General features: G+C 44.0%; 1 long non-coding RNA gene across 2 annotated transcripts; it reads right to left on the reverse strand.

Moving 5' to 3' along the window:
- Positions 1 to 613: 613 nt before the first annotated feature.
- Positions 614 to 12,292, reverse strand: LOC146187699 (uncharacterized). 2 transcript variants are annotated; one of them, XR_014707401.1, is made up of 4 exons: positions 11,486 to 12,292; positions 11,039 to 11,103; positions 9,998 to 10,137; positions 614 to 3,977 (listed from the first exon to the last, which is right to left on the reverse strand). It is a non-coding gene; the product is annotated as an uncharacterized LOC146187699 (long non-coding RNA). The 2 variants fall into 2 exon arrangements; XR_014707402.1 differs by having other exon boundaries at positions 11,216 to 12,292.
- Positions 12,293 to 12,536: the final 244 nt, after the last annotated feature.

Consider the following 12,536-nt stretch of genomic DNA (forward strand, 5'->3'; position numbering starts at 1 on the left):
CCTGGCTTAAAAACATTACTCCCTTCCTACGTCCGAAACCTTCCTACCTATGTGCAGCAGTGACTTTGTGGCTATGCATTCGACTGCTAATCCTAAGGTTTTAAGATTAAATACATGGCTACATTTCGGCAGAGGCATGATGCAAAGACACCTGTGGGCTATACAATGTCAGTGCATATTAAAGGACACCAAGCAGTCAAAATTAATTAGCTCTTTCCCATGCTTGCCGTCTTTCATAGACCGCATTAGGTTTTGGCATTCCCGATCCCTGTGTGCTATGTCAATACCTCTACCTGTTGTAAAGTTGCTCTCATCACAAAGGGTTGAAAAATAAACGTTCATCTTGTAGTTTCTTTAGGTCCTTGAGCATGTGCTGTTATTGAGGCAGTGGGCAATATTTGGCTGGGGCCTTAGACGTGCAATAGCCCAAACCAGATTCGAAATCGAGGAAACAGTTTAGCTGAAACAAATGTCGATTTCAGTCTCATCGACATCAACTGCAATGTCCGTTCTCTTTTTCTACAGGAATATAATGTAGACATGATGCAATGCTGTTCTCCCAAATGTTTTCCGATTGTCATGGCTACTACAGTTCAAAATAATGAAACCAAAGAGCACGACACACAAGGAATGCTTATTTGCAATGGAAGCATTTTATTGCAAGCTATGAAGTAAATACATCTGTCGTGAAGAACAAGCAAAAGATTGCAAGAAACCATCAAAACAAAATTTAAAACCCCATCTAGAAAAGCAAAAATCTAATACCATGTTTTCATGGAAAGCAGCCATTTTTCAAAAAAGGCTGCTAATTGAAGCTGCTCACAAAATTATTTCAGCATAAATGCTCATTTGCTACAATCCTCTTTTTTTCCAACTAGACGCAAAGTCTACAAGACCTTGTGTATAAAATGTCACCAACCAGCACGCAGCTGCCATGCCATCAGCAAAACCATGCGCCCAACTGCTCATTGCACACCGGCCAAAACTATGCACTGCCTTTGGGCAAGTGGAAAACAGCTGCAAAGCATCTTAAAACCCATCCACCTTTTGTTTCTATTTTAAGGTGCTATCATTTCTCCTGCTTCAATCATTCCTTTCGTTTTCAGGTGCGATTCCATAAACTGAACTTGTTTATGAACCACCCTAAATTCGAAAATGTGTTCAAACCTGCTGTCTATGAGGCAGCGCCTTCAGAATGCGCAATGGCCAAAAATACTTTTGCAGCAGACTCGTTAATAACAGAGCTACAACCATCAAAACTGGTATGTTTCTCTCCTTCCCTTCCATCATGAAAGAGTCTCTCCCTCCTCCCTGGTTGACTAGGCTCCACAGGAGACAATACGCGTAGGGCTGTACATGTAGGCTCCCTAAATACGCGAAATGCGGAGCGCCATCTCTTAGTGCTTTGAGAAACTATGCCCGCCATGTTGGTTCGGTCAACAAAATGAAAACGCTGCCCTGTGCTGGGTAAAAACAGCTACGAGAACGCATCAAATGCAGTCATTATGGCCCCGACTTTTACAGGCATTCTTTTTTTTTTCTTGCTGGTTGGTTTGTGGGGTTTAACGTCCAAAAACGACTCAGGTATGAGAGACGCCATAGTGAAGGTCCCCGACAATTCCGACCACATGGAGTTCTTTCTTTAAGGTGCACTGACATTGCACAAACACTGGTGCCTTGCTTTTTGCCTTCCATCAAAAAGCTACCGCCGCAGCTTTTTTTTTTTTTTTCTTGCTTTCTGCTACCCAAGCACCACCTGTGACCTTAGTTTGAAGGTTGAGAAGTGAGCTTTGGCTCATCCAGCTACAATGCCAATAAGGAGGAGGAGGGGGAGAGGCTGAGCTCAATGGGTGGCCGAAGCATAGGTGCGAGGCCTCTGGCCTTTCTTAGGAAACCAAGCCCGTGCATGTATGGATGTTCTGTGTTTTCTGTATTCATGGTTATGCATGGTGTACCATGGCTGGATTCGAGTGGCGACGGTGCGCTCTTTACGACCTACGCATGGAGGGTGCTTCCTGTCTACTACAGCTGCGAAATCGTGGCACTGTGTGGCATTGACGCGTCTACTCAGTGATGCCGTCATTTGGTGTGCAACAAGCTGGAAAAAAAAAAAAGCGGAGGCTGGCCAAGCCTGCGGCTGCAAGCCTGCACTTTCACCCGGTTGTGATTCTTGCCAACGAGATGTCATAAACTTGAGCGTTCAGAGCGACCTGCAGTGATTTTTGCCGCTGTACTGAGAGGTATAGATGATAGGTGTGCCGGCCATGAGCCATCCTTACAGGCTCTGGCTGTGTATCAGCATCTTGTCGAAGAGCCAAAACCAGGGAAAAACTCGCATAAAATATAGCTAAATTATTGGAACAGAGTTCTCTATCACTCGGAAATTGATGAAAGGAAACACCGCAAGTTTTTCAAACTTGCAGGCGTGGGCACGTCGTTCAGGGGAAATAAAGTTCAAATGTGTGGCAGAAAACATACGTATGGGTCCGGACCGAAGGAAATACCAAAAGCACACTGCGGCCGAGATGCTTAACTATTGTCATGAAGTTAGCTTCGTTACAAACTAGCCGCAGAGTTTAGCAACATAGGTGGCAGGCAAAGACAAGGGTCGGAAGGCTTTCCTACTATCCTTATATGAGGATGGTGATGAATGTCTCCTGTTATTTCGAGGTGATGTTGCGCACGCCTCAGAACAGGAAAAGCAGTTACAGTGAATGCGCTGTTCAAAGTGCACAAAAAGTGCAATAAGAGCAGGTTACCCTTTTTTTTTAATTTGCACTAACAACTTAAAACAGGTCAACGACCAGCCTGACTTGCAGACACGTGAAGGCGCCCGAAATTTTGGTGCATGTGCAGAAGCAGACAGAAATGTGCCCAAAAGCGAAAAGATGCCGTCACACTGGCATATCATTTGAAATAATGCATGTAGGCAAAACAGGTACTCCTCCTTGCTCGGCCACTAATTTTAAAAGGCCTGGCAGAACAGGCCCGAGAGGCCAAAAATGTTCATGTGATAAATTCCGTGCTTCTGTAGCCATGTCAATGCATTTTTGACAGTTCCCCTCATATCATGAAGGAAACAAAGTTACAGGAGGAAGAAAAAAATCAGCTTTTGTGCAGCATAATGGGACTGACCTACAATAGTATGCTGCTACTTGCCTTACTGCAGACTGATAACCCAAATCACTGTTGTATTCAGATGGTAATTAGCACATGTTGCGCACTGTAAGAAATAAGACAAAGTATTACTACGATCAAAATGTGCTAAATAGTACTGATGCCTAAGCCTACACTGCACCGCTTTTGCGCACACAAAATTGAGACTACATAATTTCTCTAAGTATTTCGCTCACTCCGTAAACTGAACACTTGAACGCTTGAAGGCGCGAACGCAGGTGCGCACCGGGCGCCGCCACAGAAGCGAGTGACCAGGGTTGGGTAAATCCTGCACACACTTCACGGGGAAGAGAGCACTGCTTGCCTAGAAGAGCTGCCATTATATCTGCGGCGAATGCGCAGGCTGTATGAAAGTGCGCGCCGCTGCCACTTGAGTCCAGCCGTTGGTGTATGAATAGCACAGTGCACAGAACACTCTGAAGCATGCATAGACAAGGGCAAGAAACTAAAAGCCTTCTTTCTTGTGTGAGAGTATGCATGAGTGAAAACGAAATGCAAGACAAAAAAGTGTGTGACATCAGCAGACCAAGTGCCATCCCTCGCCCATCAGTCAGAGAGAAACCAATGGATGCAGTATCTGTTGGTACCTCATCGACAAAGTTCGATGGCAAGCGCAAAGGATGAGGAGGTTTGGCTGTCTGAAAAGGACCATGAGAGCTTTGGTTTGCATTTTGTTGCTTTCCAGTGTGTGCATCGCTGCAGTATTTCGCAGAGACCATGTCCAACGCCTTATCGGGCTTGGTTAAAATGTCAGCCTGGTCAGTAGCCCTTGAATATGTAAGCTCTCTTAAATGAACAATCTGAAATAAACAAGGACATAAGTTGTGCTGGCCATATTGTGGACTGCTTTCAAGACAATGTGTGTAATGCCAAATAATCTGAGAAGTTGAATAAACCGTTTGGGGTGCCCTGTTTTGTTTTCTAAATATGCATTGTAATACCATTTAACATAGCTTGGCCACCCAACTTGTGCACACCAGCTAACACAAAGCTTTAGCTGCACTACACTAATCCCTCTGTCACACAAACACTTCCGATCCTCATTGAACTCAATCTGCATTCAGGCTTTCAAGAAGGATTGAAGCATCCGGTGCTACACGGGCGTTTTCAGTGAGCATTGAGAAATTTCTTACGTGGTTCGTCGTCTGCTGTCAGTCGCAATGAGTCTCAAAAAGAAATTTAAGATTGGGGTAATGATAGCACGATTTCAGTGTGCACAGCAGCATTCCGCTTTTGGCGCCTCAGGTCACCTAACCTATCTTCCCAGCGGTGAAGTGCTACAGTGCAGTTTCTCTTCCGCTCCACAGTTTCCACGCTGACGTAGTCGAAGAGAACGCCACCTTAGCTTCCACTGGCAGTGGACTACAGTGTCAATATTATAAAATTAGCCGTTCTACGAATGTTCTATCATGCCTTTTAATATATTTATGTGTTATTATGTGCAGTTCTATTGCATTTATTCGTTTTCAAGTTTTAGAGCTCGTTGATGACGAGGTTGTCAATGACCGCTTTTGAGTGTGCTTGAAATCTCGAGAGCAATTGAGGAAGCAACCTTGAGTCAAGCAGGCTCGAGCTCAACTGCACTTGACAGTTGCCGTGTGACAACCTCGATCTACAATGAGTTGAATGTAGATCCAGTTCAATGAGGATCGAAACTGTTCGTATGAGAGCAGTTTAACTCGCATCTTGCAGGAACAAGCAATCTATATACACCTTTCTAATAAGTTACTCGGTGCCACCATATTGTTCGCTCCTCCTCTCTGGACTGCTGCAAACCGGCTCTGCTTCCACTGTGCTTGCACCAAATGCACAAAGCAGTCCAGCAGGTAATATGGTGTCACCCTGTGACCACTTATTGGAAAGGTGCACACTACTATGACTATGCTACAGTATGCTAAGGAAGTGAACACACAAAAAAGCCAGGCAATCATGTTACTCTGGTAACGAATGCTTAATTGTGGCTGGCCTTGCATATGGCGGGCAGTAATGCATGTACCCCTGTCTTCGGACAGGACAGCAGGGTTGTAAGCATCTCCAGCAAACACTGTGCGGATGTTCGTTTTGTTATAAAAATTTAGGAGACACTTGAGATCTGTTTTAAGAGTATAGCATGGTAGCGTCAACAGCTCCCGTCTGCAGCTTCCCTCAAAGATCCTTGATCGCATACATGCACCTTGCTATTTTATAAATGAAGAGTTTAAAGAACTTTGCTGCAACCTACAAAAAAAAAAAAATGTAGGAAGTGCGTAAGAGCTCTAAGATCGCTAAGGCGAACACAACCCGGCACCAGAATTAGAATATGTGACTAATAGGTACGGTGCAGGGAATGCAGCCTTCTAGTTACACACGTCAAATGACAGATCGAATACCACACGCCCATCCTCCGAGGTCCTGTGTATAAGTGGCCCGAGTATGCATGGGGTTGCCATTAGCCTCTTTGTCACCTCTCCACGGCGGTTTGCACAGCCAGGATGCCTCCTTTCCTCCTCTCTGCAACGCGGCAACAGAGCACGCACCTGCCAGAGCTCTTCACACGCAAGTTCCAGTATGAAGGACGTTTTTTGATGACAATTTCTGATCACACTTTCTGTACATGATGCACATGAGCCAATTAAAATACAGCTATTTAAATGCCCTCTAAACACGTGAATATTGTGAATATAAGCATAATACATAAGATAAATTCTCAGCACTGGGTAAAATATTCACAAAGTATTGTCAAACATGAATATAAAAACAAGAAATTGTAATAAAATCTTGAGGATATACAAAAGGCAGAAAAATGCTCATTTCTTAAACTACAGCTTCAAAATGAAGAAGTCTTTTTTTTTTTTGCCTCAACTCCTTCAGCACCATGTAATTTGTTTATTAAATAAAATATTTACACAATCTTGCTATTAGATAATACTAAAATGCAGGTATTTTGATCCTCAATTAAATAAATGCCCATGTTTTTGTTTTGGCTTTATACATAACATAAAAACTTTTCTCCAAAATTTGCAGAAAAAATCCAAGAAGTGAAAGAAAAGGGGGCATGAATATCAAAATAAGACAGCAAGAAAAATAATTCAGGATACTAAAAATATGCTACACTGCCTCTTTTATTACTAGTAAAGATATGGTGCACCTATCGGCAGATTTCTTCTTTTTCATAGTGCTGTTCGGAAACAGTGGTCATTCTTGATTTCCTGCAGCAGTTGTTGAGAGTGTCATGTACCTATTCTCCAAATCACACTAAAAAAACGCAGCGAAGCCCAACCGCCAAGGAAATAATAATTTACGCTCTGAAGTTCATTTTGAAGGTGTGCTGTTCTCTCCGAAATATCGCTAAGTTGCTGAAAACACCCATTTTTAAGCTCTGCCTTCCTCTACTCATTTTACAGTTTATAGCATTGGCATTTCCAAACCTTTCACGATTTATGACTGGATTATTTGGTGATATGTTTTCCACAAGGTGGGAGAGTTTGCCATCAAATTTGAAAATCTGCAATAGGAGCTCGGTGTTCAAACTCCACTCGATTTGCTTGAAAAGTTCCACACTTGAAGTTCTGGAGAAGCCATATCAAGTGTACCAAGCTTTCATTGCTGCTGAAACCCAGCGAACGGAAACAGAACAGTGGGAACACAAAATGAGCACGTGTAACTAACCAAGAGTGATCAGAGATTGAAACTAAGCTTTTCTTGGCCACTAGCTGAAGTTCGAGGCTGGCATTTGACTGATTCATCATCTGAGCTGAACTGAGAGCTAGTAAAATTGTCTTCAAGAGACTTCGCTACTGCTCTCATAAAAAGAAAACTATAGTAGAAGCAGCAGAATCGTGTGAATGGAGCCAAAGACCTCTTTATTTCGAATATTTTTTTAAATGTCACACTGTGCCAGAAAGAACAAAAAAGAAAATAAAAAAATAAGCTGCACACAAACAGAAACTATGGTTGTCACAATAGCCTCACTGCGGTAGTGCAGTGGTTAAGATGCTAGATTACTGTGCCGGAGTACCCATGTCCGAACCCGAACGCTGGCGGCTGCTTTTAATGCAAACGAAGTGGCACCCATGTGCTATGTGATGTCAGCGCGCGTTAAAGATCCCTAGGTGGTCAAAATTACTCCACAGACCTCCACTACAGCACCCATTTCTGTCTTTCCACTTTGACTCCCTCCTCCCTTCCCTTACGACACAGTTCAGGTGCCCACAGAAACAAGTGACAGATTCTGTGCCTTTCCATTCCTGTGAACTAGTTACTATAATTACTTTTTTCATACTATCTGCCTAAATGGGGCTACATGTTCCAAACACGAAAATTGACGTCTGCCAGTGTGTGAGAACCATCATTCATATATGAACGATTGGCTTAAAGCGGTCCTGAAAGGTATAAGCCCTAATCCCTTAATTTGTGCTGGTATTATCTCACACATAATCATCAGCATACAACCATAATCTACCACATTGTGCCTAAGACCACCCAACATGAGTATAAAGCTCTGTTTTAACCAAGCTGTATGAATGTGGAGTAGCACGTCTGATACTGGATCCAAGGGTCTCTGAGGGTTCTATTCCACCTCACCCTCTCACCTCAAAGGAGCTGCCTGAGTTAGCAGCTCCAGATAGCATTGTCCTCTCTTTTCTCGATTCTTTGTCTCTTTTGCGCTTTTCCACAATATGAGCTCCAGCCAGTTCGGCCATATCATGTGGCCTCATGACATCGCAGAACCAGACAACCAATCAGTGCATGGCCATGTCACCTGCCAAAGGCATGGTTGTGATTTTTCTCAAGGGTGACGCCTTTTACGCTACCGCAATAAAGCAACCATTCTACAATAAGTCACTTCTTGTGTGCTCCACTACTGCTGCTGCATTGTATGATATGGGCAGTTCAAATTATGTCCCTTCTGTAAATAGCAGTTTGTTTGCACAGCCTCCTATCCGATGTGGATGTAGGCTACAATCCAGCACACAACAGCGGCAGGGCAGACACATTAAAAAACATGGCAGCCCTTACGAAAGCCAGCTGCTCTTTCAGCTGATAGAAAGTCCAAGATTTTCCCAATTCTATTATCTTGTAGGCAATGGACAGTAACCCGATCAGTTTAAGTTTGCAAGTGCTTGACAGCCCATTTCTTACAGATTATGGTACTGCTGGAATCCTTCCAAGATTTTAATACGCTTGAGGTCGTGAGGCACTACACACAGGTGTAAAGACTGGTGTATGGAACTTAACATGCAAAAAACGGTGCTTCTTAGAGTAACTCGTAAAAAGAATTTCAGTTCATTTCAGTATCGCTTACACAACTGTCTCATTTCCGAAGTTTCTAGTTATAAATATCTTGGCATTACTATTACCAATAATCTCTCCTGGAGTGCTCCCATTTCAAATATTTGTTCATCAGCTTTTAAGAAGCTTTGTTTTATCAGACGTAAACTCAAAGATGCTCCATCCAATCTTAAACTACTGGCTTACACCACATACGTCAGGTCTAAACTTGAGTATGCTTCGATCATCTGGGACCCTCACACTAAAAAAGACATTTATCGAATTGAACAAATACAGAGAAAAGCGGTGAGGTTCATTTTTAATAAATATCAAAGAACGGACTCTCCTACTAACCTCATGACCGCCAACAACATTCCGCTCCTAGAAACTCGCAGGAAAATGACTCTTTTACTCTTTTTGTATAAAATTTTAAACAACCAAATAAACCTCAGTCCTCCACCGTGTGTGAAAGTTCCCAACACTAGGCGGACACGTCATCACCACAGTCACTCACTGCAGCCAATTTATGCAAAATCTAAATCCTTTATGCATAGTTTTTATCCAAGGACAATTTCTGAATGGAACACTCTCCCAGAAAGCTTAATTCAGTCTCCAGACTTTGACCAGGCTCTACAGCAACATCTGTTTGGTTGACAGTAGGGTCGGAGTTTTTTAGGACATGTATTGTTACTTTGATGTCGCACAAAGGTTTTTCATGTTTTCCCTTTTTTTTTTATTTTTCTCTCCGGCTGTTAAACAACTCATTTCATGTCATTACATTGCCTCTGTTTGTTAGTTTTGTCGGTGCTTCGTATGATTTATTGTGTTTCTTGTGCGCTGTATATATGTATGCCACTCCTGCTAGGACCGGAATACTGGTCTGCAGTATCTTGAAATAAAATAAATAAATAAAAAGCAAGCAGTTTTTCTAGCACAATCTCCCTACCACTCTTCAAAGATCTGCAGTTGCCTATCCATACCAGCCGATTTCCCCCTTTGCATTGCTTCTAAGGCTTTTTTACTTCCTCCATGACCAGCATGACGTACAACCTGCTCACATTACTGCCCGTCATCCTGACTGCTTCAGGGCAACGTCATCAGCAAATTGCAGATTACTGAGGTATTCTCCATCTACTCTTATTCCTGAAGGCATATCACCTAGCACATAGTACAATAGATGCTGTCAAGAGAGTACAAGAAGTGGCCGATTCCATGCCATGTTACCTAAGACAATGCCATGTTTTAGACACCATCACACACGGATAACATTTTCTCGGAGAACCACAGCTGTGTTACCTCCACAAGGGATCAAGTTTCCTTCTATATGACAAACTCTCCAATAAATGTCAGGCCTGTTCAGGTATTAATCTGTTACTTTAATTCGCAAGGCTAGAAGCTAGACTGGCAAAAAATTGCAGTCACACATTTGTGCTTCCCACCTCCCCCCACTGCAAATCATGTGTTCCAAACCACCCAGAATGATTTTCAAATAATAGCATATCAGCAAATTCAAGGGTGACAATATTACACAAGATTAAATACATTGCAAGCAAGGTGTTTTAAACTTAACTGGGAGCACGCTCTAAACCTGTGGAAGCAGTGAGAGTATCCATTTGGTCACGCCAGTCGCAGCTCACTGCACTACTGAGGTGGCGGTGTAATCGAACTGGCGGAGGGAACTCGTTCGTCGCCACCAAGAATTCGTTGCCTCTGCAGATGTAAATAAATGAGAGCAATACTGCAATTACATTTACTTTGCATAAATTCAGCAAACTCACTCACAATAGAATTTGGTTCGAGTAAAGCAAGTGAGAGTGCCTGCTGCAGAAGGAAAAAGGTAGTAATGAGACTGGCTGTCAATGCTAGCACAAATACAAATATTTAGCACACTTACAAAGCACTGAAATAGCAACAAAGAGAACCTAAGTTAAATCACTTGTGCAGTAAGTGCCCAATATGCTGCGGCTTGCATGGAACTGCAATGGAGAGTGCTTATAGCAGCAACTGCCAAGCTCTTTGACAGGATTACGAGGTACTCTCAATGGTGCCTCACTCTCCCACAAAACATGCCAGCTCAGATTAATTATTGCTCTCTTTTCAAATAAGCTGTCAATGGCCTTGGCAGCAGCTTGAAGCCAAGCAATGCCAACTATTTATGTTGGAGCAGGCAAAAGATATATATATTAGGGAACTCTGCAGTAGCAACATGCATCCAAAGTGTTAAATCTATATAAACAAGCTCAGTGAGTTCCACCAATGCAGTTATTTCGGCAGTAAAAGGACAGATATTGTCACAGGCATGAACCTATGCTAGCTGAGGAGTAATGAAGTCACCCTCATTGCTGCATACACCGAAATAAGTGAGAGTACTTGACAGTGGAAGGTCTGAGAAAATAAGCACATGAATTCGGTCATGTATATAACCATACTTTTGTAGCCATTTCATGCTGTGCAGTAGGCTTGTTGCACTTCGAGGCTCAGTCCGCACAGGGCCTACTTACGTTTAAGCTATCTCTCAGCTGGCCAGCAACCCCCCTTTTAGCAGTGCGCAGATATTACTCATGTATTGCAGCACTACCACGTATGGTCTGTACAGATGAGTGCCACTTACCTTCCAACAGTTTTCCGAAAGAAGCCAGACATTTTCTATGGGCCGAGCCGCTCCATCGGTTGAAGCTGCGAGGAAGGCAATAAAACCCCGATTATAAACCAACGCGTTCACGCTGGCGCACGCAAAAATGCCTTATACTGCCCAAACAAATATAAGCGAACTCAGAAATAGTTTTACGTTATCTTTTAGTCGCCTCATATGTCCCAATACTCAGGACTGGAAGTTGTTCCAAGTGCAATGAAAGGAGATCGTGGACGCCATTACGCAGTCTCGTCTTCTTACGCCTTCGCCCGGAGACTGTCGCGCGATAGCGCCACGTCAATAATTGAGGATAACGCATGCTTGCGCTGCCGTGCAAAATCTCGTTAAAGAAGCTGCAAGGAAGGCGATGGCAGAAAGACGACAAATACTTTACTTAGAGTTCGCGGGCATGTATGTACGACTCACCGCAGTCAGTAGGATTGCACCGAGGGCTGCGCCCTTGAATTTAAGGCTATAATCCACGAACTGAATCCGCATTTCACCGAGTTTGCATCTACCGGGATGATGGCCCGCAAACTGCAGCAGACCGACGCATGAAAGACAACCTAGGGTGCCTAAGGCTCGCCAAGCGCAAATGCTCGTTGTCTGAAAAGCGCGCCAGCCTTCCTTTGGGTATAGTGCCTAGAATATACTGGCTAGTGTGCCGTGCGGAGGGCTCTCTCAATGGGAGGAGGTGTCCGCGCCGGCGATGCCTTCCAACTTTGGCCGCCAGGGGCGCTGCTCACCGTAAAGGTGCCGTCGACGCCGTCGGCCGCCGGCGCGCCCTTGATGTGCCGCAGCTGCGCTGGCCGAGCCATCAGTGGGTTCGAGCGCCTTGGACGCGTCTACGCTGTTCTTTTGTTTTAGTCGTTCTGTTTCTTGCATTCATATGAGATAATTAAATTTGCAACGACTAATGATGCTAAAAATAAAGCATCAGGGCAGGGAAAAGACATGTTTCGTGTCGCTCTGTCGGAGTGGCTACCGCTCAGGACTAGGTTTCTATGTTCGGTGTGCCATCGGACCCTGCGCAGCTTGCGTAGTGGAAGCGGCTGATTAAAAGACAGGACCGCAAGTTGACTTCAACGTGTGTTGTCTGCGAAAAATATTTTGAGGAGAGCTACATCGAGAGAACGTTCAAAGTGACAGTAAACGGCATCGTCAACGAGCTCGCTAGAGATAGACCACGAATTAAGCCCGAAACCGTGCCAACGCTATTCGACCATTATCCGAACCATCTTCTGCCTAAGAAGACATCGAAAAGAAAGTTGGAACCTCTGTGACCAACCGGCCGCTAAACGACAAAAACGCAGTGCCGTAATATGCCAGTGGTGCAGACGACAGCCATGCACGCACCGTCAAGGATGTTTGACAATGCTTCCAAGGAGCTGGCAGCAGAAGAGCCGAGCGAGAACTCATGCCCGCAGCAGCAGACGTGCAGCTTTGAGCCTCGGGATCCGTTTGACTCAATTTACAT

Source organism: Amblyomma maculatum, chromosome 5, assembly GCF_055883805.1.
Source record: "Amblyomma maculatum isolate TAMU_Amacu chromosome 5, ASM5588380v1, whole genome shotgun sequence".
NCBI lineage: Eukaryota > Metazoa > Arthropoda > Arachnida > Ixodida > Ixodidae > Amblyomma > Amblyomma maculatum.